The sequence below is a fragment of the Pinus tabuliformis genome, chromosome 4_2, assembly GCF_031772625.1.
Source record: "Pinus tabuliformis cultivar Carrire ecotype Pingquan chromosome 4_2, CPIR1, whole genome shotgun sequence".
NCBI lineage: Eukaryota > Viridiplantae > Streptophyta > Pinopsida > Pinales > Pinaceae > Pinus > Pinus tabuliformis.
In genome coordinates this window covers 938,274,517-938,283,669 of record NC_142304.1, presented here as the reverse complement: position 1 = coordinate 938,283,669, position 9,153 = coordinate 938,274,517, and the positions used below count along the sequence as shown (strand labels likewise).

General features: G+C 40.3%; 1 pseudogene; it reads right to left on the bottom strand.

The window, feature by feature from the left end:
• Positions 1-1,107: 1,107 nt before the first annotated feature.
• On the bottom strand, positions 1,108-8,344 carry LOC149172765 (protein phosphatase 2C 53-like; annotated as a pseudogene).
• Between the last annotated feature and the right edge of the window lie 809 nt (positions 8,345-9,153).

Genomic DNA, 9,153 nt, shown 5'->3' with positions numbered 1-9,153 from the left:
GTGCTACATATCCAAATATTAATAAATGCAATATAAATAGATGTATGCGCTAGCTCGCAAGCTCCCAGCAATGGCCTAGGTTTATAGTGGCAGTCATTGGCTTTGAACCTGGGCCTCACCCAGGTAATCCCAACGAGCTACCGACTCCCCTAGATTTAAAAAAATATAAATAGATGTATGGAAATCATAGAAGGAACAATTTATCTTAAAACTAAATTCAAGTAACACAAACAATTTGTCAAATAGAGGTGTTCCTTCATAACAGAGGAACTTTTTAGAAAAAAACATCTTTAAGATATTTGTATCCAAAATTCTTCACATGAGTAGATAACTAGAAAAGCCTGTAAAAAAATACACATACATTGTATTTCATTTAATGTGTAAATACACTTCAGATAATCTCATCCCTAATATATCATGCAGCTTCATTAAAATCATTATGGAGTTTTGTCATGGCCTTTCAAAGGTCCAATCCTTCAAAGACCCATTCTCCTGATTAAGAGATGAAGTGAATTAGATGAGATAAAATATGTGTCCATCAGCATGTTTGTTAGAAAGAAGTAACCTTACATTTTAGGGTCATTTTCATGACTTTTAAGTCAATATTAGTCTACAAAATGAAACTTCAAGGTGACAATTTATCTCATGCTTAGGCAGATTTGCATTACATGGTTTTAGTATCTGGAATGACACCACTGAATTGAAGCAAAGAACATATCCACAAGAATCTGATGTCCATACTTGAAAATTGTCAATATTTTGTCCAAGATTCTGGAAGGACAAAATCTTTCCAATGTTGCACTCATCATCCTATATTGGTCAACTTTGCGGTCAATTGTCTAGGGATAAAAGGGCCAAGGAAAATGCTATATTACAGAAATTGTTTAAATACCTCTGAACATTGGTTATCAAGAATTGGTCTGCTGTATAGTGAATTTCCCATTAGGCAAAAGAACAAGATGCTTCCTACTTTCCAGTATTTACCCATCCCAAAAAAAAAAAAAAAAATCAATGAAAGCAATCACCTTGGGATATCAACAACTCTAATGGTACAATTTTCCTTGGAGGAACATCAATGTAGTGTGAGTAACGTTAAGGTTCATGGTTTCAACTTCTCCGTGCCCACCTCCTTTTTTCCTTCAATTCAACAACCAAAACCGTTATATTATCAGAGCTTCCACGCTGAATAGCAAGCTTGCAGAAATGATTAGTAGCTGACTGTGTTGTAGGGTCCATTGACTGATCCATTGATTTCAAAGATGAAACTAGATTCTTATTATGCCAATGAGCAATGCACCTTCGAGCAATATCACATGCCTCCTCATTTGATATAACGTCCCAAAATCCATCACTGGCTAGTATCAGACATTCATCTTCTTTTACGCGTCCAGTGAATGTAATATCAAGGTTAGGAATAATAGATCGCTTCAAATAGCAATCACATGCAAGTATTAGAAATGATAATAGATATATCAAGTACCAGGAAAGCACCAAAGCACACATATGTACTTGTTATCTTGCCACAAACATATCATACTAATGGCCATTGACATTGCCAGCACTCCTAAAACACGATATCCATTCCAACAAATAACCTTGCCCCTTGCTGCCTCAATCCTTTCCATCTCGTCCGCTCTCTGGGGCTGCGATCACAAAAATATTGGGTTAGATCCCCAAATCAAAGAGCATATATGTGTTGATGCAAGGAAATGTTTGACAAAATGGTAAACTGTTGTCAATAATAGCGTTACTCCAAAGAAAACAAGGCATACTTTGTGATCATCTGAAATTTTAATGGCCTTCCCTCCACAGCATAAAATAGCTCTTGAATCTCCACAAGTAGCAATGATAACCTGACATGACCCCACAATAGAAATAATAGCAACAGTTCCCACAGTTTCAGGGGAAATGGGCTCTTAACAACATTCCATGTGGTTTCCCTCCCTTGAGTCATCTCTTCTGTTAGGCTCCTGTCCAACTTCAACATCCACATTCTTGAAGCAACTAACTAAAGCCCTTTCCCAGAGTCTCTTCCAGTTGCTATTATTACCATCGATGCCAAATCCCTCGCCACTCATTACTACGTCTAACTCCTCAACCGGTGCCTGATGGAGGTGGTCTTTGCAGAAATTGGAAGACTGCAGATGTTCCTTCTCAACATTAATCTCTTGAAAACAGAATAGTGAATACAAAACTAAAAACTCGCATATAAGGATCTGATGTAAATGTGTTAGAAAACCTGCACAGATGAATCTAGCTAATAAAAGTTGAACACACAGCTTTGCAGAGCAAAAACACTAAAAGAAAATCGGAAGAACAAAAGAATGATTCATAGAAAATAGGTTACAATGCTCATGATATAGAATTGTTGGGTGAAGATCCCAAGGTAATGCACCATAGTGGTGATCAATGAGAAGATTCAACACCTACAACAAGTTCCAGAGAGAACTGGTCAGTTGGGGAGTGAAAGAAGGAGCAAATCAGGGAGTAAATCATGCAGAAGAACTAACCAATTGCGTAGTTAAAGAAGGAGCAAATCAGGGAGTAAATTATGCAGAAGAACTAACCAGTTGCGGAGTTAAAGAAGGAGCAAATCAAGGAGTAAATCATGCAGAAGGAATCTTGCATGTAGTCCCATGCTCTAACTAAGAGTCCGCATGTAGGTGTGTAGTAGTTCCAACACCCCCCCTGAACACCACTATGGGGAAAAACAGAAAATGGGCCCGATAACTAAGGCCAAAGGTCACCCAAAATACAGTGCAACTTGTAATAAAATTGAGGAAAGAGGGAAAACCTCATGGCAAAAACCCCCCCTCAAAATAAAATGTAATCAAAATAAAAGAGGAAGAAAAGACTGTTGGTAAGCAACTCTGTCCTTCACTCCAAGACGATAGCGCAAAGAGAGAAACTTCAGTTCAGTGAATGTCTTGGTGAAGATGTCTACAGTCTGTTTTGCTGAAGGACAAAACCGCAAATCAGTCACCTAATCATGTACTAAGTCTCTGATGTAGTGCATATGGATATCTATGTGCTTCGTCCGGTACTACTGTATTGGATCCCTACAAAATTTGAGAGTGCTCTGGTTGTCACACCAGATGACAATGGGCTGGTGGAACTGGATGCCTAACTCAGTGAGGAAGTGTTGTAGCCACAGAGCCTGAATGGTGATGTTGACTACTCCTCTGTACTTGGCCTCAACTGAAGAGAGACCAATAGCAGCCTACTTCTTGCTCGACCAATAAATAGGGCCAGATCCTAGACTGAGTGAATATCCGGAGGTGGACTTGCAATCAATGTTGTCTCCCACACAATCAAAATCTATGAAGCCAAGGAGATTCAATGCAGTGCTTGCTGCATAGTGAATCTCGAAGGTGATGGTGCCCTGCGCATATCGGAGGATGCACTTGGCAGCATTCCAGTGTAGCTCATGCGGCTCCTACATGTATCTGGAAACTGCCCCTACTACATAAGAGAGATCTAGTTTGGAGTGGGTGAGGTACAATGAGCTCCCCACTAGCTGTCGGTAGAGAGTGTTGTCAACTAATGGAGTGTCACCTCCATTCTCAAGGCGGACCCCAGACAGAAAAGCAGTCGGTGCTGACTTGCAGCCAGTCATGCGAAATCTCTCGAGGAGATCCCGTGCATATTTAGCCTGAGATATTTTGATGCTTGTGGCATCTGGGCTGATCTCAAGACCAAGAAAGAAGTGTAATGGACCCATGTTCGTCATCAAGAACCTATCATGAAAGGCCCTCTTAACTATAGAAATCGCTGAAGCAAAGCTGCCGGTGATTAGGAGATCATCCACATACAAAACTAAGATAAGAAGAGAATCATGTGTCCTGAGCATGTAAACATTCGGATCAGGCTTACATCTTTCAAAGTTTTGTGATAAGAGAAAAGAATCCATCTTCGCATACCAACCTCTCGGGGCCTGCTTAAGGTCGTAGAGAGATTACTTCAGTCTGCAGACCAAAGATGAATCCTGAATGAAACCATGTGGTTGCTCCATGTAGATCTCCTTAGATAGGTCTTCGTGAAGAAAGGCATTCTTCACATCCATCTGATGTACTTCCCACCCTTGGGTAGCTGCAATGGCAAGTGTAAGGCGTATGGAATCCATCTTTGCTACTGCAGCAAAGGTCTCGTCATAATCAATACCATGCACTTGTAGGGAGCCTTTGGCTATTAGCCTTGCTTTCCATCTGGTGATTTTCCCATTTGCATCACTCTTGGTCCTATAGACCCATTTGCATTGGACAAGTTTCCTTCCTGAAGGAAGCGGGACCAAATCCCAGGTCTGGTTCTCAAGGAGAGAGTTATACTCTTCCTCCATGGTGGACTCCCAAGATGGATGCCCAGCAGTCTTAGCATAAGACTCTGGATCAAAAGAATGAACCAAATGACAATGCCAGGATGGCAATGGTTCAGTGGAAGTGAGGTCAAGAGGAGGCTCAATAAACTCTGAGCTAGTCCTCTGCAGATCAGAATTATCCCCCACAAAACCATTTCTAGCAGCTGGGTGGTCTTGTGCATATATCTCACGTAAGCTCCTTGTTCTCTGATTTATAACAAGGGAATATGATTCACTGCTGGAAGCCCAATCTGTGCTTGGATGTGGATCATCATATGCATGCATTGGATTTGTATCTGAAGACTCTGTCTCTGCATCTGCATGCTCTATCGTGGCATCTGCATGCTCTGTATCTGCATCTGAGTGTACTGAGTTATCATCTCGGACATGAGGTAGATAAAAGGTGTCTGAATGCGGCTATTGAGGTGCATGCGAGAGACTTTCCTCAACTTTGACACTTCGCTCAATGATGAGCTTGTTCGTAGAGGGTTTCAAGAGTCAGTATCCCTTCACACCATCAAGGTATCCAACAAAGATGCACTCAATGCTCTGTGGATCAAGAGCTTTCCTCTTTTCAAAGGGCATCCTAGCCCATGCTTGGGAGCTGAAAACACGGAAATGAGTGACCTCTGGTTTAGTGCTACTCCAAACCTCAAAGAGGGTCTAATCCTTGATAGACCTATGAGGAGATCTGTTCTGGATGTAGTTAGCACAATTAAGTGCTTCGACCCATAGCTTATGAGGCAGTGACTTAGCACGCAACATGCAGGAAGCCATCTCTTTGAGAGATCGTTTCTTTCTCTCAGCAACTTCGTTCTGCTGTGGAGTGTATGGAACTGTGTACTGAAACTGTATGCCGAATTGAAGGCAAAGGTTCTGAAGTGCTGTGTTAACATATTCCCCCCCATTGTCTGTACGGAGGGCTTTGATCTTTCTCTCTGACTGTGTCTCAACTAGTGCTTTGAAATCTTCAAAGTGCTCAAAAAACTTCAGATTTGTTCCTGAGAAGATACACCCAAGTATACTGTGAGAAATCATCAATAAATGTAAGCACATACCTTCATTTGTTGATGGAAGGATGAGGAAAAAGCCCCATGAGATCACTATGGATCAGATCTAGAGGAGAGGATGCTCTGTGAGTCATGCCGGCGTCAAACTTTTCTCTAAGATGTTTGCCAAGGACACACCCTTCACAAACTCCTTTGGAGAAACTGATATTTCGCAAGCCTTCCACCATCTCATTCTTGCTTAGCTACTGCATATACCTGTAATTTAAGTGACCAAACCTCTCGTGCCAAAGCCTACTACTATCATCAGCATGTGTAAACAATAAGGAGTATTCAGGTTCAATAATTTCAGAAAATGTATATAGTCTAGGTCGATTATTTACCTCACCGGTTGCAATTATGGAGCTGCTATGTAGGTCATATATGTTCACTGCATCTGGAGTGAATTCCACTCTCTTTCTGGTGCCAGAATGAGTGATCTTATAAATTGAAAGCAGGTTTACCAAAAGTTTTGGAACATGAAGCACATCTTCAAAGTTTCTGTGTAAAAGTTCCACTCTACCTTTTCCGGTGACCTCAATAGGTGAGTCATCTCCCATGAGGATGGGAGGTCCTTTGCATGCATCCAAAGAGGAATATACTTCCTTTGTAGCAGCCATATAATGTGATGCACTAGAATCTATAATCCATGCATCAGGGGAAGAATTAATTGCAACTAAAGCATGAAAATTGTTACCTTTCCCGTGTGGCGGATCCTCAATTTTCTTCTTGGCGACCTGAGGGATGTGGTCCCCAAGGTTGTGCTTCTGAAGGATTTATGCCATTTTGTCAATTTCTTTCTTCATGCAAGAGGATTCTGGATGGAATCCTCTTTGACAAAAGGTGCATCTGTTTCCTTTCTTCCCTTTCTCATTTCTCGAGCCGGAGGAGTCATTGAAGGGCTTGGTGTACCCTTCCTTCTTTGGATGGGAATGCGCTTTTCCCTTGTCTTTTTGCTGTTGATTTTTCTGATTTGAATAAGATCTGTGATTTTTATTGTGGTTTCCATCATGTACAGTAAGTGCATGCGCTTTTGGAGGTTTGATTTTCCCCATGCCAATGAGTTTATCTTGCTCAAAAATAAGGGACTCCATAAATTCTTTGAGAGTAGGCATAGTGTAGGATTTACCTATTGCGAGCCTTACTGAATGAACTGTAGACACAAATATGGAGTATTTCGGTCCGCGTTTTGACATAATAGAGAGAACTTGGCAACTCTCCTCCTTGGATTTGTCAATTCCACAACCCTTGAGTTGCAACAATAGATCATTATATTTGGTGAAGAAGTCTTGAATTCTGTCATAGTTCCGTGGATCCAATGACAACAGCTCCACTTCAAGCAGATGTTCTTTCATCTCATCCTATTTCTCGTAGAGATCTTCAACCTTTTTCCAAATCTCATTGGGAGTATTGCAGGCAGATAGATGAAACTGCAACTCTAGAGAGATGCACATGCATATGGATCCGTGGGCCTCATCCATACGGTTGAGGTACTTGGATTTCTCTATGGCTGAAGTGGGTTCCATTTCTGTAGCCATGGTAATCCTGTACAACCCTTTATGATGAAGGTATCGAGCCATTTGGTCCTTCCATTCATGATAGTTGTATGGTGTTAGGATCGATGCTTTGGGAAACTCCATTTTTCTGTCGATCTTCGATCTCCAAGCTATAATACCTGCAAAATAAAGTACTAGTGTGCCTTTTATCTAGCAACCTGTGGGCTCCGATACCATGTAAATGTGTTAGAAAACATGCATAGATGAATCTAGCTAGTAAAGGTTGAACAGACAACTTTGCAGAGCAAAAACACTAAAAGAAAATCGAAAGAACAAAAGAATGATTCATAGAAAATAGGTTACAATGCTCATGATATAGCATTACTGGGTGAAGATCCCAAGGTAATGCACCATAGTGCTGATCAATGAGAAGACTCAACACCTACGACAAGTTCTGGAGAGAACTGGCCAGTTGCAGAGTGAAAGAAGGAGCAAAGCAGGGAGTAAATCATGCAGAAGAACTAACCAATTGCATAGTTAAAGAAGGAGAAAATCAGGGAGTAAATTATGCGGAGGAACTAACCAGTTGCGGAGTTAAAGAAGGAGAAAACCAAAGAGTAAATCATGCAGAAGGAATCTTGCATGTAGTCCCATGCTCTAACTAAGAGTCCGCATGTAGGTGTGTAGTAGTTCCAACATCTGATAGGCTTGCAAAATGTTAAATACTTTTAAAACTCAGATTCAATTAACTAATATGAATTGCATTAGGAATGAAGCTAACCTGGGCACCTCCATGTCCATCATAGACTGCAAAGAAATGTAGTGGAGAACTTTCATTAGATTTTTGTGACCGCTGGCAGTGCAACCCCCAACAACAACTTTTCCAGAATATTCTGGTTCCCTGGTTATCTGGTGAGTTGCAAGGGATGCCGGGTCGAATTGGTGAGGGAGCAGCCCATGGGTTTTTGGAGTAATTCAAATTCCATGGTGAATTAACTTCCCGTGCGGCAAGACTTGATGGAAATTGGAATGTATGTCAGGAACCTGTTAGTTTTCGACATTAATGTGGAGGGTGGTGGAGCTGGGCGGAACTCGTGGAGGGTGGCAGAGGGTGGAGGAATTGCCGACGGTCGGAGCTGGAGGTTTTTCCGGGTGGCGACAGAAACCAGACAATTCCTCCGCCTGACTAAACTACTCCATTGACTTATGGCACACGCTAAAGAAAAAAGTGTAAACTTCTTTATTTGATCATTAAACAATGGTTTACCAGTAGGGATCCCTTAGTTTAAAATAATGGGATTCTCGATGAACGTGAACCATTCAAATGTACCGATAGATTGAAACAGCCGGAAGATTTAAAAGCATCTTCTAGACATAATTGCCAAATTTGAAAGGTTTTGTCGACTTACCATTTCAATAATTAGAAAAGGAATTCGGATAGATCCCATTTCTTTAAACGAAAAGCATAAAAATAAAAAGGCAATGCATACATCTTAATAACGGTAGACTGAGATTATATGCATGCGATATTACAGAGGCATGATGGGAGAATGGAGAATGTTAGGATTTCGAAATATTTTAAGAATCTGTAATTGATTTTTCTAGGTTGTAAATTTAAGAGATATAAAAAAAAAAAAATCAAATAATTGATTTAGTCTATATATATTCTAAAATATTTTGGAAATCCACAATCTGCTTCCACTAATTAACTTAATTTATATATAGTATATTCTAAAATATTTTGGAAATCTACCCTCAAATAATGAACGTGCATGCAACATGGGACAGTGACCATTTATATTTGAACGTGCATGCAACATGGGACAGTGACCATTTAAAAGCCTGCAGTGGAATAACTTTGGCATTTTGTTGTTTCTTATTAGTTTATTATTTTGTTGTTCGGCCTATTTATGGATGCGCAGGAGTATGCAGGGAAAATATGAACATTCTATATCTATAGGGATGCGAAGGCTCAGGCAAAAATGTGAACATTTGGCATTTTGTGTTCAAGCTTTATGGAGATGCCATGGATTTATATAGATGCCATGGCTTCTACATCCAGAAAAAGTTTCTATTAAAATATATCAACCAAATTAGAACATCAGTCTAATAGAGATATGATATGCGTTGTTTTTCACAATAGCCAAAGCTTTATTGGCATGATACAGGAATGATGAAGGAAGCTTCAGCACGGTTTGTTCTAAAGCTGGTTAAAGTGATATGTTTTTGGACGCTAAAATATTAGTTATAATAATAA